Consider the following 22,551-nt stretch of genomic DNA (forward strand, 5'->3'; position numbering starts at 1 on the left):
AGTTACTGTTCCAATGCCTTGATCATTAACGTTAACAAGGAGATGGGTTTCTCACTTTGAGGTTGAAGGGAAAGTTGCAGCCACTTTCTCAGAGACAAAATGCTTTTTATCAGTCTAGTACTACAATTGCAAATGTTGTTTCTGGAATCATTTTTTAAATACTGTCTGTTATTTCATCATTATCATAAAATTCAAATAAATTAGTCAGTGTAATATGGAAAGCAAAATGTTCATGGAACATTCAAGAAGCCTTCTTTTTTGTTCAATAGAACAGTGTCAAATAATATTTTAACATACATTTATTAATACTGTTCATTCTTTTTCCTAATAATTATATGAAGGGCAAGACAAGTTAGCTTTGTGAATGAGTTTGCATTTGATTCATACCTCAATGCTTTTTACCATTCATTGCCTAAAACAGTGATACTGTTAATGAATAAACAACAAACTAGTATCACGGTATATATAACAAGACATTTGAGAAACTTAAAAAGCACACCATAAAACGCAAAACTGAAAAAAACGTAGGATCCAAACCAAATACCACAATGAGGCACAATAAACTTAGCGCTTTCATCCACTTTAATGATGTGAACTTCATCAGAAAACCAGAACAATCACCTACTCCTCATATAAATACTTAATTAGAGGAAATGATGTAACAAATATTATAATTAATTTCTTACTATAAAAAACTACAATGAATTTAAAATAATAAATAATACAACTAATGATGAAAAAAAAAAATATATATATATATATATATATATATATATATATATATATATATATATATATATATATATATATATACATATATATAAATATACACGTACATATGTTTATATATATATATATACACACATATATGTGTATATGTGTATGTACCATATATGTGCATCCATGTGCATGAATAGGTTTTTACATGTAAATTCATGTTATCTATACATAAGAAAACACTTTATATTAATGACTTCATTCAACCCTGGAAATACATCAGCTCCAAAAAGAAGCTGCCACAAAGCCTCCTTTTGTTCCAATTCATTGTTTGTGTCGCCTGTAAATATTCCCTTCTCTACATAATCTAAAACAAAAAATTCTAATTTCTTGAAATCTATGCAGGAGAGTGCATGTCTAGCTAAAGAATTGTTTTTGTTTTTTTTCTTTATAGCTAAGACATGCTCGTAAATCCTACGTTTTAAAACTCTTTTAGTTTTCCCAATGTAATAATTTTTACATGTGGAGCAGATAGCTATGTACACTACATTCTCACTGTGACAATTGAAATATTTGTTAGCCCAAAAAGTCTGTCCCAAATGTTCCATTGTGACAAAAGATGAATTACTAATAAACCTACATTGTTTGCAATCTTTACATGCAAACATGCCCTTTTTGTTGCCAACCATCTTATCGTTATGTTTGTCTAACTTGTTAGATGTTTCTAACATCTGCTTGATGTTTGTCACCTTCTTGTATGTAAACTTTGGTGATGGACCCAAGGATGTTATCAATTCCTTGTTCCCAAGGATGATTCTCCAATTCTTCTCTATGATCTCTTTAATGAACCATATTTCGTTCACTATCGGTAGAGGAAATGCGGTTTGAAATTCTTGTGTATTCTTGCTTCTACTGTTACTTAAAATTACTGGGGCTCCCACCACTATGTCATTGGAAATTAAAATTGGTTTGGCTACTCCATCCCTTAAAATGGAAACCTAATTTTCTATTACCTCTAACCATCTTCTATCGTAACACCTTTGAATGAACAACTGTCTGAGAAAAGTAAGCTCACCCAAAAAAATGTTATCCTCAGAAGTTAACCTACTCAATCTGATCATTTGCCCCTTGATGACTCCCTTCTTCATATGTACTGGGTGGAAACTGTCCTTGTGCAGATATTGGTTAGCAAAACAGAACGGATAAGTTCCCAAACTGTGTGTCACCTGGAGACGAATTGTGCAATACTCTAATAGAACTGTATAATGAAACTGGTTTGGCTATGATGCGGGTGTTGGTTTCTCATTACGAAAAGGAGATAGTTAAGGTTAAGAATGACATTAATTCATTGGACAAGAACATAAAAAATTATAGTTGCTTCAACAATCTTACAACGTTATATAATAGTGTTGAAGCAAAAGCTGACAGACATAGAGCAACATTAATAGTTAGAAAGCAAAACAAGTTAAAGAGGGACATTCATGCATATAATCTCAACCAAGCTTACATTGGCAGTCCTGAAGTTGTCAGTGCTTCAGAACCAGTTCATAACAACAATTATACGATGGATACAATGGTTGATAGTGATGAGGGGATGACCACTGTCAAAAGAGAGGTTTCCCCTAGGTCAGGTAGAGTGGCACCTACATTGAACAGCAAAGAGCAGTCTCAAAACATGAGTGACACTTCAAACAACATAGTTGTAGCGGGAACTAGTTTTGCTGAAGTGGTGGGCAATTTGAATGGTCAGACCAGTGGCCCTTTTCAGAAACAGGGGCCGTCTATGAAACGGACTACCAAGTGGTACAATTCAACACAGCAGAAAGGGAAGACAAAGGGGAAGAACAAACGGAGGTGGTAAACCAACTTCCAAGTGACGATTTCATCACTGACATTGTCAATCTGAGTAGTACATGTTTTTCTGCAGCGACAAATAATGTACTAAGAAAAGGTTTTTCCTTCATGCCCACGAATCGGGTAAATATTGGTAAATTGATGGTGGACTTCAGACTTTTTTGGTGTAAACTCAACCGCAAATACATCATGCATGATGTCAACAGTACAGTCAAACAGTTAACTTCAATGCCTAGCAAGCCAAGTGTGTTCAACCCTCCTTTGGTTAACACTTTACAAGTATTTCAGAACATTTGTGAGAAGGAATTTAGGGAGATTAGATGTCACAATGTTAAAAGTAATTTATCTGAAGTTGAATTGTGTGCTTTGAAACAGTTAACCAAGAATTCTGACATCAGAACTATGAAAGCTGACAAGGGGGGAAAAATAGTCATCATGAACACTTGTGATTATGAAAAATCATTAAGTTTGTTATTAGAAGACACTAGTACATATTTAAAGGTTTCTTTTGATTTTGTAAGGTGTAGTTTCAGGAGAGTAGATACCTTGTTGTTTGATATGTTTTGTCAAGGGGAAATTGATAAAAGGGATTATGACTTTTTATTAGTGGAACACTCAAAAATGGCCACTTTCTTTGGTATCCCTAAAATTCAAAACAATGAGAAGAATCTACCTTTCAGACCAATTGTTTCTGCTAGACAATCTAAAACTGAAAACATTTCCATATGGTTAGACAGTGTTCTCAATCCAATAGTACAGAAGTCTGAACACTATCTAAGGGATTCTTGGCATTTACTAGAAATTCTAAGTAAATATGAGACACCAGATAAAGATATATTTTTTGGTACGCTTGATGTCAGGAGTCTATATACCTCCATCAATGAAGATGAAGGTTTAGATTTCATGAGAGAATATCTTACACATAACATTGATTTTTCTGGTGAAAAAGTGAACACTGTTTGTACATTAATGGAATTGGTGCTTGACAACAACATTTTCAGTTTTAATAAGACATTGTACAAACAGGTGTCAGGCGTAGCTATGGGGGCAAGAGTTGCACCGGCTTTTGCAAACATAGTTATGGCAAATTGGGAACATAAGTTTTTAAAGTCACATCCTAGTTACAGCAAGGTTGAACTTTATTATAGGTATATAGATGATTTTTTTTTTCTATGGTCGGGGGAAAAACTGGAATTTGCAGATATGGTTACAGATTTGAATGGTACTACAGGCTTTTTATTTTTTAAGATAGGCGGATTTGGTAAGCATATTAATTTTTTGAATTTAGCTTTAAGTATAGACCATAATGCTAGAAAATTCAATAGTAAAATTTATAGAAAGTCATGTTTTGCTAACCAATATCTGCACAAGGACAGTTTCCACCCAGTACATATGAAGAAGGGAGTCATCAAGGGGCAAATGATCAGATTGAGTAGGTTAACTTCTGAGGATAACATTTTTTTGGGTGAGCATACTTTTTTCAGACAGTTGTTCATTCAAAGGGGTTACGACAGAAGATGATTAGAGGTAACAGAAAATGAGGTTTTCATTTTAAGGGATGGGGTAGCCAAACCAATTTTAATTTCCAATGACATAGTGGTGGGAGCCCCAGTAATTTTAAGTAACAGTAGAAACAAGAATACACAAGAATTTCAAACCGTATTTCCTCTACCGATAGTGAACGAAATATGGTACATTAAAGAGATCATAGAGAAGAATTGGAGAATCATCCTTGGGAACAAGGAATTGATAACATCCTTGGGTCCATCACCAACGTTTACATACAAGAAGGTGACAAACATCAAGCAGATGTTAGAAACATCTAACAAGTTTGACAAACATAACGATAGGATGGTTAGCAACAAAAAGGGCACGTTTGCATGTAAAGATTGCAAACAATGTAGATTTATCAGTAATTCATATTTTATCAAAATGGAACATTTGGGACAGACTTTTTGGGCTAACAAATATTTCAATTGTCACAGTGAGAATGTAGTGTACATAGCTATCTGCTCCACATGTAAAAATTATTACATTGGGAAAACTAAAAGAGTTTTGAAACGTAGGATTTACGAGCATGTCTTAGCTATAAAGAAAAAAAACAAAAACAATTCTTTAGCTAGACATGCACTCTCCTGCATAGATTTCAAGAAATTTGAATTTTTTGTTTTAGATTATGTAGAGAAGGGAATATTTACAGGTGACACGAACAATAAATTGGAACAAAAGGAGGCTTTGTGGCAGCTTCTTTTTGGAGCTGATGTATTCCCAGGGTTGAATGAAGTCATTAATATAAAGTGTTTTCTTATGTATAGATAACATGAATTTACATGTAAAAACCTATTCATACACATGGATGCACATATATGGTACATGCACAGATACACATATATGTGTGTGTATATATAAACATACGTACATGTATATTTATACGTATGTATATATATATATATTTTTCATCATTACTTGTATTATTTATTATTTTAAATTTATTGTAGTTTTTTATAGTAAGAAATTAATTATAATATTTGTTACATCATTTCCTGTAATTAAGTATTTATATGAGGGGTAGGTGATTGTTTTGGTTTTCTGATGAAGTTCACGTCATTAAAGTCGATGAAAGCGCTAAGTTTATTGTGCCTCATTGTGGTCTTTGGTTTGGATCCTACATTTTTTTCAGTATAACAAGACATTTGTTACTGTGGATGTTGTTCAGAATAGTGCTTTGGCATTTTTACAGTGTGTAGTTAGAAAGCTGTGATTGAATATTAAAGGCTATGTGTTGTGCAACACATTGCTACAGTCTAATGTTAGAGCATACTATCATACCTTGACTGTAAAACTATTCCACATCTGTTCTGTTTTCATATTTGCTCTGCAGCCCATGTGGTTCACAATCTACTGTTACTGTTAATGTATATTCAGGAAACTATATTGTTACAATATGCATTATTCAAATCAGTGCAATTGTCGGTACAAAATTAAATCATTGTTAGGGACCTGTACTAGAAAATATTACATTTTTCTAAGATTTTTCTTGCCGTTTTGTATTTTCCATATATCTGTCTCTCTCTTTTGCATTCATCTTTTCTGTGTATTGCACAAATAATGGCTACTATTAGTTAAATTACTTGAGTATATATTATATAGTAGCAGCACATTCACTGCAATATGTGTTGTACAAACTAGTGTTACTGTCCCTGTAATATGAAAGCTTATTATCAAAAATGCACTTAGAAATCTAAATTCCTCTACCTATTCTGCATTCATATTTAATGTGTAGATCAGTGCTACTGTTATCAAGTATTATAAACTTGTATCATGGAATTGCAGTACATTCATCACAATATGCATTGTGTATACTAGTGGTATTGTCAGTGTGTAATATTAAAGTCTACTTTTAGACATGCCTTCCATCCATTCTGTATTAACCTTTACTGCACAAATCTGTGCATGGTAGAAAACAGTGCTACAGTTAGTGTGCATTAGAAAAAAGGTGTGTCACAGAATAACAGTACGTTAGGTACAGCATGTACTCCATAAAGCATAACAAGTGCTACTTTTATTACATGGTTCACAGATGCAAACCACGCATTACTACTTTTATTACATGTTTCACAGATGCAAATCACACAATCACCTTATAGTATGTTACTATGTAGTGTGCAATGATTCTATTAAAGTGATTTAATATGGAGATGTAAAAATGTACCAGTAAGCTTAATCAAATTCATTATGTTTTAGCCCGATAGTAATAAGAACTAATAAACAAAACTGATGCATACTTAATTAGGTACATTGTGCAGTAATTAGTACTGTGGTATATTGATTGACATGTTTTCAGACTTAGTCCAGGACTACTCTTTGGTTAAGCAACTTGCTCAGAGTGACACACTAGTCAAATAGAGCCTGCAAAAATCAAACCCTGGACTACAGGAAAAAGCTTGTTACAGCTCATCAACTTAACCATCTCAGACAAATGCCAGACAGTCATCCCTATAACTGCAAGACTAAGCCTGGGATTTGATAGCATATCACCTCCAGTACTATGTGGGCAACTCTGCAGGGTTCAATAACATAACAGTGATATAATGTGATTCAGTAACATGATAAAATCAGATGGTGCAACAGCTAATCAATGGCTCATTACCATATATCTGAATCAAACACTGTGCAGTTACAGGTAATTATTCTAGTGATTCACCTATTAACACTGTGATGATGTGTGGTAGTGCAAGCTGTGCCAGACAGAGTGGGGCAGTGCATGTGTAAGATGTACCAGCATAGCTAGCTGGAGTTTTGTAAATAATTAATGTCATTTGTATATCAAACTGATTTGTACAGACAATTGTGTTAAAAATTGTTTTGTAAAGTTGGTTGTGCTAAAATGTATCAACAGTGGGTCCTGCTGGACAGAAAAGAAATATACATGTATGCCAGACTGTACTGCTGTAAGTGATGAAATGTATATATTTTAACAGAGGATATTTGAAGGGAAAGGGTTAAGCTCAGCCCAGCTAACCTTAAGAAAAATATCCTGAAATTGAATGACTTGGTTCAGGCCATAAACATTTTATCTCATAGGTCTGAATATTGCCAGAGAATAGCTTGTTAGTTTCTGCAGAAAGGGTGGAAGCATTTGAATTGTTTTATAGTTTCCAGGTGCTGTAATAAACCTTAGCTAATGTTCTAGGTGTGTATTGTGACACATCAGTGCCAGATCATGGCTCAGTTTCTAGTGAGGGGGTAGCGTGGGAACCACATTTAGGTTACTCGATGTGATGTCATTCTGTAGCCAGCACTGAAATTGTATTTGAATACTAGTGAGAGATGTGAGGTGTGCACTCTGTTCTTGGACCTGACAAGACACTCATCCATGTTCATCTTATAGGTTCATAGGTAGATACTAAGCTATTGGCCCTTGGACCTATATAAGCCTAACCAAAAAGGTACCCTGGCTTTCGCCACCCAAGAAAATTATTTTCATGTGCCCCTGTCAAGCAGAGCCCCAGAGGTGATCCCCAGGGTGAATTTCCTATTTCCCATCCAATCAAGATTTTTCTTGATGAGTGCTAATGAGGAGCTTTGTTTGATATAGATAGGTAGTTTGTTCCAGAGTATGGGAAGTCTCTGGGACAGGAATCTATCCCTCCAGCATGTTCTGTTTATTGTGGTGACAAGGTTTAGGTCCCTAGAGTGTGTAGCTCAGAGGGATTGGGATTTCTTTAAGTGGAGCATGTCCAACAGCTCTGGGTTTGACATAGCTTTGTATGTTAGGCAGAGATCGCCTCTCAGTACACGATATGCAATGGAGTAAAGCTGGAGTTTTTTGAGACGGTCTGCATAGGGCACCTGTTTGAGGTCGGTAATCCTCTTTGAGAGGTATTTCTGTGGCCTTTCCAGTTGTTGCAGCTGTCTTGTGCGGTACATACCAAAAGGGGCGTTGCACTCTATAATGGGTCTAATGAGCGATGAGTAGAGGAGAACAATTACCTCTTTTTTTCCTGGATGAGAAACCTTTTGCGATGAGGTGTGCCACATAGAAGGATTTCCTGACTACTGTGGCAATGTGATTATCAAAGGAGAGACTACTGTCCAGCTGTGTCCCAAGGTCTCTTATTCCACTTTCAGTGTTAAGTAGACTACCACCTATGTGGTAGCTCATGGGTATAGAGTTTTTATCAAAGGGGATGGCAATGCACTTTTTGGCATTGAGCTTGAGGCCATGGCTTTGACACCAGGCATCTGTCTCAGTGAGAACCTTTTGTAGGATGTCAGCATCATTAGGAGTTTTGATTCTGGCTCCTAGTTTGCAGTCATCTGCGAACTTTGTTAGCCAAAGACCTTCTGTGTTAGCCTGTACTTCAAAAAAGTAGATACCAAACAGGAGAGGACCCAGGACTTAACCCTGTGATACTCCACTTGTCACTGGTCTGAAGTTGGATTTGGACTCTGCTACTTTCACAGTATGGGTTCTGTCAGTGAGCCAGTTGGCAACCCCTCTTGTGACATAGGGATTTATGCCTGGTTTAGTGAGTTATTCTATAATTCCAGAGTGGGGGATGGTGTCAAAAGCCTTGGCGAGATCTAGATAGGCTGTGTGAACCACCTTACCCTCATCTACGGCTTTGGTGACTGCTTCAAAGAAGTCTATCAGGTTTGGGAGACATGATCTGCCTTTTACAAACCCGAACTGGGTGGGGTCCAGAGTTTGGAGATTACTAATGTCTTTGTTTATAAGTTCCATGATGATATGGTCCATGGCCTTGCAGACCAGGCTCATTAGGCTAATGGAGCAGTAGTTCCCGGGGTCCGTGGTGACTCCTCCTTTGTGGAATGGGATAACCGTCGCTGTGTGCCATTCAGTGGGCACAAAGCCTGAGGTGAGGCTATGATTAAACATGGTGCTTAGGTGGGGTGCCAGTTCATTCTGTAGTTCATGTAGAATGCAGCCTGGGATATTGTCAGGTCCCATGGATGCTGTGTTCTTGGCTTTGGAGAGTGTGGTTATTACCTGTGCAGCCATGATTGCAGCAACTTTGCATTCTTCCAGTATAAAGATGGGCCCTTTAGGGGGTGAGGAGGGGTAAAGTTAGCACTGAACCTATCTGCCAGAATGTTGGCAATATCAATTGGCTCTGTATATTTAGTGCCATTGTGCTGTAACTCAGAGCAGATCTGAGTGTTGCCATTGAGATTCTTCACATAGCTATAGAATGCTTTGTGGTTGTCTTTACAATCAGTGGTGATTTTGTTTTTGTAACTAGCTTTGGAGGATTTTATGAGAGATCTCAGCTCCTTACTGTGGCTGACCAGGGAGTTCCTCCAAACATGGGATTTTCCTCTTTTTTTGCAACAGATTCTTTCTTCTGTTGTAGAGTTTGTTCATGGCAGGGGACCACCAGATTGGCTTCCTTTTTTTTTGGAGGATAGCATCTTGATTCTGTTAGAGATAGCACTATCCATGCACTCGTGTAAGTGCTTATAAAGTGCATTTGTGTAGGATTCAGCAGTCATATCTCTATTGTCCATGCATGGGGGTTGTGAAGTTTGTCGCTTCTGTCTTAAGAAGTGTGAAGTTGGCTTTGGAGAAATTTTTTACGGTGGTTTCCCTAATGGGGGGTTGGGGCGGGATGTGGATGTCAAGGGTGATTAGCTTATGATCGAATCTGACCAACAAGGAATTGACCTCTGGTGTAGAACACTGGTCGCCCATCTTGGTAATGACCAGGTCTAGAATATTGCTGCCCCTTGTGGGGGTGTGGATAAGTTGATCTAAGGTGTTGGAATGTATGAATTCCAGAAAACGTTGAGCAAAAGAGTTGGTACATGAGTAGTTTTCCCAGTTAATGCTGGGGTAGTTGAAATTGCCCATTATGACGGTGTTGGGTTGTACCCTAATATTTTCCAGTGTATCAAGAAACAAGGAGTGGGAATCCTGGTGCATGGTGGGGGATCTGTAGCAAGTTACAATATGGATTGTGGTCTTGCCCAGAATTAGGTGCACTTGGATAATCTCGGATGCATTATGCTGAGCAAATAGCCTGGAGGTGTGGATATCATTAATGAATATGGACACACCTCTGCCTTTAGTGTTTTGGTCCAGGTTAGGTGGCTGAAAGGTGTGGTATGAATTATAGCCTGGTAATGCATGGCTGTTGTCTGGAACCTTGAACCAGGTCACTGTCACTGCACAGATGTTGATGTTCTCCATTTTAAGGAGTGCCTCGAGTGAATGCATTTTGACGTTTAGACTTCTAGCATTGCTTGCTTGTACCTGTTACAGTGGTGAATTTGTCATTTGAACCTTGCCTAAAAAAGGCACTATAGGGGTGACAAGAGCCTTAGCCAGTATCCAGAATCCCAAGGGTGACAGGTGCAGGCCATCTCTGGCAAAGCATCATGGTCTGTTGGTCATGTCATCCCAGGCAAACAGATACTGGATCCCCTTAGAATGACACCATAAGCTTAGCCAATTGTTGAAGTCAGTCATTTTGCCCTTGTACTGTGGTATCATTCTGGGTGATGGCAGGATGCTACTCAGGGCTAGGGTCATACCTGCCTGGGCTGCAAGATCAGTGAGCTCCTCCATGTCTCTTTTCATGTGGTCCAGGGAGGTACAGCTCAGGTCATTCACACCAACATGGACAATGGCAGAGTCATATTTGACTTGTTGTGGAGTGACCTGAGTGCGTGCATTATGTGACAGATCCTGGCACCCGACAGACAGCTGACAGTAACTTTCTCCTTGTTTAGCTGGGTGAGTGGAATATCAGTGTACCCGACTATAGAGTCACCTATGACAAGAGTGTTGGGTACACTGTTATGCCTTATGGGTTGTGGTTGAGTGGCACACTAAGTTTGTGGGCTATGTGTCATTTGGGTAGTGTTGGGGGTGGAGATTGCTTGTGTTTTTGCTTTGGAGGTCTCTGTTTCTTGAGCAGATTTTTATTAAGAGCCTCCGTGAATGTAGGTGTGTGTTTTGTGTTTCTATGTGTCTGTTTTGGTGGTGTAGTTTTGAGGGACTATGTGATGAGTGTTGTTTGGTGCAAGTGTCTACCTTCTCATCTTGACTGTCTAGTCCAGTCTTGGGTGAAGAGAGCTTTGCTTCCAGTTTGGCTATAAAAGTGCATCTTTCCCAGGTTGTAGGGTTGGGTGGTAGGAGGAGTGGGTTGTCTGTGTACATGAGGCAATTGCTGCATTGCCCCAAGATGTCCAGATTCATCAGGTAGACAGGAGAAAACACTGGGAGCTGACCCTTAGACATGCCTGGAGGTGCTTATTTATTAAGTACTAAAAATTGTTTTCCTTTAGACAAGTGAGGAAAATTGAATGCTGTAGTAATTTGTAGCTTAGTTAGTGCTTACAATGAGTTCTGAACAAGTGCTGAGCTCAAAGAAACAAATTTGAATGCTAAAACTAAAAAAATGACTAGTTTTAATGGAAATTTTAAAGAGTAAACTTTATGGTGCCGGGAAAAGTTAAGCAGTGATGCATAAAGTGTATTTTTGTATTATATATAACTGTAGCAAATGAGCAAACTGATTTAAACAAATTAACCAATTAACAAGTAAAAAGTTAAAAACTGAGCCCTGTTCCAGCAGTCTTCAATAAGACAAGTTCTAACTGCACACTCCTGCCGCTATGGTGGAAGGAACCTTCTCCAAAAAAAGATGGTCTGGATTAGTGCTCAAGTTATAGAACCAAAGCTAGATTCAGCAGGTCTGAATTTAGTCTATGCTACAGCAAACAAGGCATACCACTTTCAGAAAGAAACAGTTCAAATAAGCAGGCACAATAAGCCTTTAACCAGAAACTCCCAGCTCAGAAGGGCAGAATCTACCCTCTCCTCTCAAAAGAGTGCAAACTCCACCTTCTTAATGTAAAATAACTGGCCTGAAACCCAAGTGCTTAAACCATAACTAATCCACTTTTAGAATAACAGACACTAAGCCTTCAATCAGCAACTCCCAACTTAGAAGGATGTAAGCTACCTGTCCTGCCACAACAGTGCAGACCACAAACATTCTTAATGTAAAAGAACTGGTCTGAAGCCCAAGTGCTTCAACCAAAGGCTTAGAATAACAGTTACAATTTAATCGGGCTACTAACAAGCTGTAATAAATGGAGCAGAATAAATGCAATTAAGTACGTTTAAGAACAAGCAGCAAAAGCAAAATAAAGTAATAAAGTAGGAAGAAACACAAATACAGTAAAAGCAGATGAATAAAGTGCAATTTTTATATAACAATAGAAAACAAGCAAACTGATTTAAACAAATTAAACCAAGCACCCTCTCCGCAGACCTTCTGCCAGCTGAATACTTACAACTAGCTGCAGATGACATAGCTTACCCCATCTCTATACTTATTAATCGTACCATTTCCGAATCTACAATTCCCTCAATATGGAAAATATCATACGTAATCCCACTCCATAAAGGTGGCTCATCCACTGACTTATCAAACTACCGGTCTATAGCCATAATGTCACCACTAGCCAAAATCATGGAAAAATGTCTACACAAACAACTCCTTCACTATCTTACCCAGAACAATCTCCTCACCAACTCTCAACATGGCTTTAGACCCAATCACAACACTACTACGGCCCTCCTCTCTTTTACTGATATAATAAACCATAACCGGAATAACAAAAATATATCTTCAGCACTCTTTCTGGACCTATCAAAGGCCTTTGACATGGTTAACCACCGACTACTCCATGATACCCTAAGAAATCTCCACCTGGATAACCTAACTCTAGATTGGTTTCAGGCCTATCTCTCTGGTAGGAAGCAAGCAGTACTTTGGCAAAATAAGCTCTCCAACCTCCTTCCAAACACCATTGGAGTTCCTCAGGGGTCCATACTGGGTCCACTTCTCTTTTCAGTCTTTATTAATGACCTCCCTAAAGTCATCCCTGAGGCCACCTGTATTCAATATGCGGATGATTCGACATTAATATGTTCTGACAAATCCCTTGACAAACTACTATCTAAAACCCAAAGCTGTTTTACAGCAATAGAAAAGTGGCTATCTGGACGGCAGCTAATTCTGAATCCAAAGAAAACCAAATTATTACTCTTCCATCCAACCCAAAAACTCCCTAACACTTCCTTTACCATACAATCCAATAATGGGACAATTATCTCCCCAGACTCCAACACGAAACTATTAGGAGTGACCATTGACAATAAACTCAAATTCGACATCCACATTAATCAAACCATTAAGACCGTTAACAAGAAACTGGGGTCACTATATAGAATCAAATCCTTTCTAACACCAATTGCAAAAGTAACCCTTGCTCGCTCGCATTTACTCTCTACCCTTCTATACGCCTCTCCATTGTTTACCAACCTTAATAAATCAGACCTAAATAAACTATCATGCTCCTACAATCACATAGCCAGATTTGCAACTGGTAAACCATACAGAACTCATCATTGTATTAACCTAAAATACCTCGGCTGGTTAGAACTCCCAAACCTTCTTCAGCTAAACCAACTCATTGAGGCATTCAAAATACTCAAACACCCTGAAAAGTCCCCAGCACTGGAGAATTTAATCATAGCATACACCAATCTAAACAGCCTTCGGTCCTCGTGTAGGACACTCATTCAAACAGTCAAATCCTGTAACTCTGGAGGAGATGCTCTATTTGCCAATTCCATTGGTAAGATATGGAACTCCCTCCCACCCATTATTACCACCATTACCTCCCTACCCCACTTCAAAAAAAGTCTTACCCACCATTTCCAGTCTCACTGGCTTTGCCAATGCTCATATCCAGATTAACTTCTTCCTATTAGCCTACTTCTTTTTCTCATCTATCAAGCAATCTCCTTCTGTTGTACTCTTCTGATCTTCTCTCTTACCCCCTTAATGATTCTTTCAATCTTTTCTACTCTACCTAACACTATTCACACTCCTTTGAAAAGTTGACTATCTAGTATAAGTAAAATTACACTTTTGTCTGTGTCTATCTGTTTCACAATTATGTCTTGTCTATGAATGCTATCCAGCAAAAAGCATTTTTTTATTAATTACATATATGACATGCCCTTATCCTCTAACTTTGTTGGTTATTACAATAATGTATTAATATGTATCTATTTTATCCTGTATGTAATTTACTCTAAATGTGGAGCTTTTCTCCCCGGGCCTCCGCTGAAAATGGACATATATCCAGTCGGATTCTCCCGGTCAACAAATGTAAAATAAAATAAAATAAAATAAAATAAAATTACCCAGTTAACCAGGAAAAAAGCTCAAAACTGAGCTCTGTTCTAACAGTCTTCAATCAGACAAGTTCTAACTGTGCACTTCTGCCATTAGGGTGCAGGGGAACCTTTTCCAAAAAAGATGACCTGGATCAGTGCTCAAGTTATACAAACAAAGGTAGATTCAGGATGTCTGAATCTAGTCTATGCTACAGCAAACAAGGTGCACCAATTTCAGAAAGAAACAGTTCGAATAAGCAGGCACAATAAGCCTTTAACCAGAAATTCCCAGCTCAGAAGGGCAGAATCTAGCCGCCCCTCCCACAAGAGTTCAGACCACAAACTTTCTTAATGAAAAATAACTGGCCTGAAGCCCAAGTGCTTTAACCAGAGCTAATACACTTTGAGAATAACAGACACTAAGCCTTCAATCAGCAACTCCCAACTTAGAAGGATGTAAGCCACCTGTCCTGCCACAACAGTGCAGACCACAACCCTTTTTAATGTAAAACAATTGGTCTGAAACCCTTTTTAATGTAAAACAATTGGTCTGAAGCCCAAGGGCATCAATCAAAGGCTTAGAATAACAGTTACAATTTAATCAGACCACTAACAAGCAGTAATAAATGCAGCAGAATAAATGCAATTTAGTATTTTTAAGAACAAGCAGCAAAAGCAAAATAAAGTAATAAAGTAGCAAGAAACACAAATACAGTAAAAGCAGATGAATAAAGTGCAATTTTTATATAACAATAGAAAACAAGCAAACTGATAAACAAATTACCCAATTGACCAGTAAAAAAGCTCAAAACTGAGCCCTGATCCAGCAGTCTTCAATCAGACAAGTAGTTCTAACTGCACTCTCCTTCCACTAGGGTGCAGGGGAACCTTCTCCAAAAAGATAGTCTGGATCAGTGCTCAAGTTATACAAACCAAGCTAGATTCAGGATGTTTGAATCTAGTCTATGCTACAGCAAACAAGGTGCACCAATTTCAGAAAGAAGTTCAAATAAGCAGGCACAATAAGCTTTTAACCAGAAATTTCCAGCTCAGAAGGGCAGAATCTAGCCTCTCCTCCCACAAGAGTGCAGACCACAAACCTTCTTAATGAAAAATAACTAGCCTGATGCCCAAGTGCTTTAACCAGAACTAATACACTTTTAAAATAACAGACACTGAGCCTTCAATCAGCAATTCCCACTTAGAAGGATGTAACCTACCTGTCCTGCCACAACAGTGCAGACCACAAACCTTCTTAATGTAAAACAACTGGTCTGGAGCCCAAGTGCTTAAACCAAAAGGCTTAGAATGACAGTTACAATTTAATCAGGCTACTACCAAGCAGTAATAAATGGAGCAGAATAAATGCAATTGAGTACTTTTAAGAAGATGGAAAAGTAAAATAAAGTGCATTTTTAAGTAATGTACAAAGAGCAAAAGGAACCTTGATGATTGGATGGAAGAAAGGAAATTCACCCCGGGGATCACGTCAGCCGCCCTGCTCGACAGGGGTCCAAGGAAGTAAATAGTGTGGGAATAAATAGCCAGGGAATTGTTATGGCTAGGCTTGTATGGGCCCTAGGGCTGATACCCTAGTACCAACCTATGAACCTATGAGAGAGGAAGAAGGAGCAGATGAAAAATTCAGAAAAATTCAAGGTTAAGAACCTAAGTGGATTGGCCTTCTCAAATGATCTCTCTGTAAAGTAGAGTGAACACCAGACTGGGAGGGGTATCCCAGATTAAATTTACAGTAGGGTTGGGCATCTGCAATGCCACCAACTATAACAACACCACAAGAATAGGATGGGGTGAGGGGAACAAACAGTTTCAGGACAGATTAGAAACAGAAAACAATGCCAGAAAATATATAAAACAATTCAGACAGGAAAAAATTAAGACAATGCAGTACTCTGAAAGGTTAAAATGCCAAGAAATATACTTATCAATCAGCGATATATTTCCAGATTGTTTGAGAATCACACACCAGCCTGACTCCAGGAGTTTCCAACAGAGTATATTAGTAAGTAACTAGGAAACAGTAATGTTTCAATCATTAAGTCAGTTAGGAAACATATAGAGAGATTCATTAAATGTTGTTTCTTTCTGTATCTGTCTGACTCTTTCTATCTGTGTTGTTTTTTTTTACATTTCCTGTGATTGAAACTATGGTGTTTATTGGTAAACAGATATTCAGTATTTCCATTTTTTTATTATTTAATATTAAATATATCCAAACCTTTCAGTGTGGCTGATCTTTTAGAAAATATTTAACATCTGAGAGTACTTGCATTTATTTAGTGGCATTGTGGCTCCACGTTCCTGAAAGTCTTGCTGCTTGGTTTAACAGTACCATTTGGATACATATTAATTTTAATAAGTGTAATTGGGTACCCTGTTAAGATTATTAAAGTAGCTGGCTTTGGATGTTCTGGTGACAGCAGATCTACTTCATAGTCTGCGTGGAGGTGACAGAGCAGGTAAGCTGTGCAGCCTTTTGCAGGTGTGTGTGTGTGTGTGTGTGTGTGTGTGTGTGTGTGTGTGTGTGTGTGTGTGTGTGTGTGTGTGTGTGTGTGTGTGAAAATCAAATCTCAAGGAGAAGTTGTATGACAGCTACTTGGAACAGGGACACTAAGACCACTGATTTCACAGAGAAGGTGGTGGAGGACTTGACTTGGAACACCCAACTAAGGACTTAGTTCTGTAGTGGTCAGTGGGGAGCATTATTTGGGGTCTGAAGAGGAATTCCAGCCCCAGGACTGGAGTGTGCATTCCCTGTGTGCTCTTAAGGGAAATTGTACTTGGTGCAGAGAGCTGCATCTGAATATACTGTGTGTGTCTGTTTTTTTTTCATAGTGAATGTTCCCCAAAGGTATCAGTGATGAGGACCGAGGCTCCTTCATTAGTCTCTGGAATGTTGCTGGGGAATCCCAAAGGGTATCTTCATGAACTCATATAATTCAAAAGGAGTCACAAAGACTGACCTCTCTCTCTCTCTCTAGTGGTGGGAGTCAAGAGCACCTGTCAGTAGCCCTTGATCAGGTCAATAGTGGTCAGATACATAGCCCTCCAGATGCTCTAAGGCTTCATCTGTCCTAGGCATGGGGTAAGAATCTGACTCGGTGTGGTTGTTTAGTTTTCTGTAGTCCACACAGAACCTGGTGCTGCCATCCTTCTTTGGTACCAACACCTCTGTGGAGGCCCAGGGACTGCTGGACACCTGGATTACTCCCAGTTCCAACATTTCCTGTATCTCCTCCCTCAGAGTCTGTCTAACTTGCTCAGGTACCTTGTAAGGGGTCAGCTTGATAGGTCTTTGTGGTATCCACAAGGTTGCTGCACCAGGTTGGGGAACCCAAATTTCCCAGGGAAGATGTCCCCAAACTCCTGTAACACTGCTCAGATTTCTCAAATCTTGGTAGGGGATAGCCTCTGGGACATTGCTACCCCTTCTATTGAAGTGTCAGCCCGATCCTTACTGAGAAGATCAGTCACCAGATCCCCCTCAGACTCCTCCTGCCACCCAGTGCAAATACTCAGCACAAGGACCTCCATATCATGGTAATGCTTCATCATGTTAATATGGCACAGTTTATGGCCCTGCCTCCTGCCTAGGAGTTTTACCATGTATTTAACATCACTGACCTTACTTGCCATGTTGAAGGGACCTTCCCAAGCTGCCTGCAGCTTATTGTGTCTGACAGAAATGAGCAGCATAGCCTGCTGTCCCACAGCATACTCTTGGGATTGAGCATTACTGTCATCCCAGACCTTTTTCCTGCTGTTGGGCTCCAGCCAGATTCTCCTCAGCCAAGCCCATGAGCTCCCTAAGTCTTGTACTGAGGTTTAGAATATATGCCACAACAGACTCCTTGTGGGATTCACACTCACCCTCCCACTCATCATGAATCAAATCCAAGGGTCCCCCACCCTTATGCCCAGGGTGAAAAAACTGTGGATTCCTAGGGTACCTCTTTGTATGCAAACAGCAGATGGTGCAAATATTTGTCCTACTCTAGCTTAAACTTGTCTGCAAATGCCCTTAGTATGGTCTTTGGTGTAGAATTTAATGTATCCACAAGACCATTAGTCTGGGGATGGTAGGGGTGGTCTTTAGGTGCTTCCCCCCACAGCACTTCCATAGAAAAGCTAACAAGTCTGACATGAAACTGACATCTCTGTCATTCAGTATTTCTCTTCGGAAACCTATCCTGCTGAAAATATCTAACAAAGCATTTGCCACCACTTCTGCCTCAATAGAGGACAGAGACCCCACCTTAGGGTATCTAGTAGCATAATCTACTACCACTAGGATATATTTCTTTCCTGTGGAACTTAGGGTACTCAGAGGCTACATAGCTACCCTCTGAAATGGCTCCTCAATTAAAGGCAAAAGCATCAAAGGACCTTGTCTCCTGCCTTGTCTACTTTTTGCCACTGCTCACAGGTTCTGCAGTACCCTTTTACATCCCTTGCAATATCAGGCCAGTAAAAGTTCTGCATAATACATATCTTGGAATGCTTTATGCCCATATGACCTGCAAAAGGAATGTCATGGGCTAGGCCTAGAAGTGCCAGACAGTAGGCTCTGGGCACTATTCCCTCACCCTCTAGCCCTACCTCAGGGGTCCACTCTCTGTACAGTGACCCTTTGTTCCAGTATACAGACTCCTCTTTTTAATTGAGAATCAGGTGCCTCATTAGCTACCTTCCTCAAGCCTCATATTGTAGTGTCTGAGAGCTGACCCTATCTCAGCTCTACCTTTGCGACCCATCCCTGCTCCACTTCCGCAGGAAGTCTGGCATCTTTTGACAGCAGTGCTTCACTGACAGCCAGGGTACTACCACTCACCTCTGCCCTTGCAGTCACCCTGTCTAAGGGAACATCAGTACCTATCAGCAGCTGTGGCTCACCTTCAGGCTCACTGCTACAGGGTAGCTGCCTCCCTGAAATAGCCACATCAACAGCTCCAGCTTCAGGTGTGGGGTCTGTCTGGGTCTCCCCAGGCTACCAGACCCACATGCCTGTCTCAAAGTCTGACTGAGTGTAACTGCATGCACACAAGGTACTGCATTATAAAAAGCATTTCCTCTCAAGATCTACAGAAAAAACTAGGGTTCCTATTATGTTGTCAAACTTCTGAAACTTTGAACACCATAAGGTTGAAACCTTATGTTCGAAGTTTCAGAAATTTGACAACATTAAAATAAAAAAAAAGAAAAGAAAAACAAAAAACACTATCAAGCAGGGGGGCAAGCTCCCCTGCACCTCCCACACCCCCGCTCTTTAAACATACCAACTCTATGATCGCACTACAGTGCAGTAAAGAGAAATATTCCCTTTATGCACTGTATTGCAATCTCGGAGTTGGTATATTTAAAGAGCAGGGGGTGTGGGGGTGCAGCCTCCCACATGGGGGTTGCAGGGGGGCTTTCCCCCCTGCTTGCAATAGTTAGGTAGATGTTAGGGTTTTTATTTTTTTATTTTTGTTTGTTCTAATTCCTGGAACTTCGAACATCTGAGTTCGATGTTCTCAGCTTCGAAGTTTCAGGAATTCAACAATGTAATAACTACACTAAAAAATAAATAGATAAATTAAATGGTTGTTAAAAATGAAACTCTGCATGTTTACCTTGTGGCTGCTGAGAGTACACACGCACCTTTAGTGACAACTACTTCCAGACTACAGAAGATCAATTAATATCCACACTGCTCCTCATCAATATATGACATCCCTCTTCTGGGCCAGTGATCAAGAAGCCTCAATCCTCACCACTAAGACTTGCGGGCAGCATTCACTGTGAAAAAATAGACACATTTTCAGATGCAGCTTTCTGCAACAAGTAGAATTGCGCTTAAGAACACACAGAGAATGCACACTTCAGTCCTGGAGATGGAATTCCTCTCCAGGCCCCAAATAATACTTCTAACTAACCACTATAGAGCTGAGTCCTTAGCCAGGTGTTCCAAGACAAGTCCTCCACCATCCTCTCTATGAAATTAGTGCTCACAGTGAGCCTGATCCAAGTAGCTGCCACACACAGTCTCTTTGAGATTTAATTTTCACAAACACACACACACACACACACACACACACACACACACACACACACACACATACACACACACACATGCCTGGGAAAGGCTGGCACAGTTTATCCACTCTGCCACCTCCACCCAGAATATATCATAGATCTGCTGCCATCAGAACATCTGAAGCCAGCTACTTTAAGGCTCTTACAAGAGTAATTAATTGCACTTACTAAAATGTATACTTATATATGGTAGTGTTTAAACAAACAGCAAGACCTTCAGGAACGTGGAGCCACAGTGCCACTAAACAAATGCAAGTACTCGCAAAGGTTAAATATTTTCTAAAAGACCAGCTGCAATGAAAGGTTAGATATATTTAATATTAAATAATACAAAACATGAACTTACTGAATATCTATTTACAATGAACACCAAAGTTTCAATCACAGGAACTACAAAAACAAACTGCACAGATGGAAAGTCAGACGGATGCATAAAAAAACAACAGTTAGCTAATCTCACTATATTTTTCCTAACTGATTGAAAAATTACTGTTCTCTAGTTACAGACTAAAGCAAGGCAAGTTGACCATGGATGACTGTCTTGTCAGGTCCCAAAACAGAGTGCACACCTCACATCTCTCACTAGTATTCAATTATAATTTCAATGCTGGCTACAGAATGACATCACATCTAGTCACCTGACTTTACCTCCTCACTAGAATCTGAGGCAGGATCTGGCACTGATGTATCACAATACATACATAGAACTTTATCTAAGGTTTGTTACAGCATCTGGAAACTGTAAAATAGTCCCAACATTTCCACTTTTTCTGCAAAAACTAACAAGCTATTCTCTGGCAGCATTCAGACCTGTGAGATAAAATATTTATGGCCTGAACCAAGTCATTTAAATTCAGGCTATTTTTCTTAAGGTTAGCTGGGCTAAGCTTAACCTCTCCCCTTCCAGTATCCTCTGTTAAAATATATACATTTCATCAGTTACAAAAATACAGTCTGTTGTACATGTATATTACTTTTCGGTCCAGCAAGATGTACAACAACAAGATACAATTTTAACACAAGCAACTTTAAAAAATAAAATTTTAATACAATCATCTGTATAAATCAGTTTGATATTCAAATGACATATAATTCTTTATAAAACTCCAGCTAGCTATGCTGGTATATGTAACACATGCAATGCCCTACTCTCTCTGGCACAGCTGGCACTACCTCACATCATCACAGACCCATGTAATGCAAACCGTACAAACATGCACACATGTATAAGTATCCAGATAATCTCATGCATACACTGACTTCTCAACAGCTGCAATCATGTCATTATGTGTGTTTACACACAGACTGACACAGGCATACATCAACAAACACACACACACACACACACACACACACACACACACACACACACACACACACACACACACACACACACACTCAGATATGGCTTTGCAATACTTACTTTTTATAGAACAAATAGTATTGTTCATGCCATGGGACTGAATCGGTGTATTCTGGCATATGTTTTTTTTTTTACTTCACTGCCCAGATACTATAGTAGAACTAATCTTTCAACCAGTCTACAGCACTATTCTGTTTCTGGTGAAAAGTTCCAGGAAAGGACAGATGACTAGACAGCATTAGTCATTTCCTAAACTATCACATTTGCATGCAATCTTCACTAGTGAGACTAATGTAGCACTAAAGATCATAGTCTTCTTACTGCTGAAGTCCCATAGTAGGATTTCACAGTATGGTATGCATTTCTGAATCCCAGCCTGAGATGGCAGACATTACAGCTAAGCTAAATAGCATACTGTAGAAAACGCTTTTCATAAAAGTACAAATCTAACATGCAAATAAAAAGTCTTAGAATTACACAAACCTCTCCCCTACTTTTGATATTTTAATTTTGTTGCTTTCATGTTTGTAATAAACAATGTATTTGCAGACTCTCATATGTATATATAAAAACTTCCTGTATACATTGGACAGAATGCTGTCACATGATGTATATTAGAAGACTCCCCACTCTATTCATTTAGAATAGATATTCTGCAAGTTTATTTCCTTTAAACTTCTTTGTAATCCATTATTAAAAAATAAAGGTAGAGTAATTATTCAGTTATTCTATTTCTAAAGCTCGGAATACCCTACCTAGCCACTTGACTTCCATTAGCTCCACCACACAATTTAAA

The sequence above is a fragment of the Protopterus annectens genome, chromosome 1.part0 (assembly GCF_019279795.1).
Source record: "Protopterus annectens isolate FY-2018-M chromosome 1.part0, PAN1.0, whole genome shotgun sequence".
NCBI lineage: Eukaryota > Metazoa > Chordata > Ceratodontiformes > Protopteridae > Protopterus > Protopterus annectens.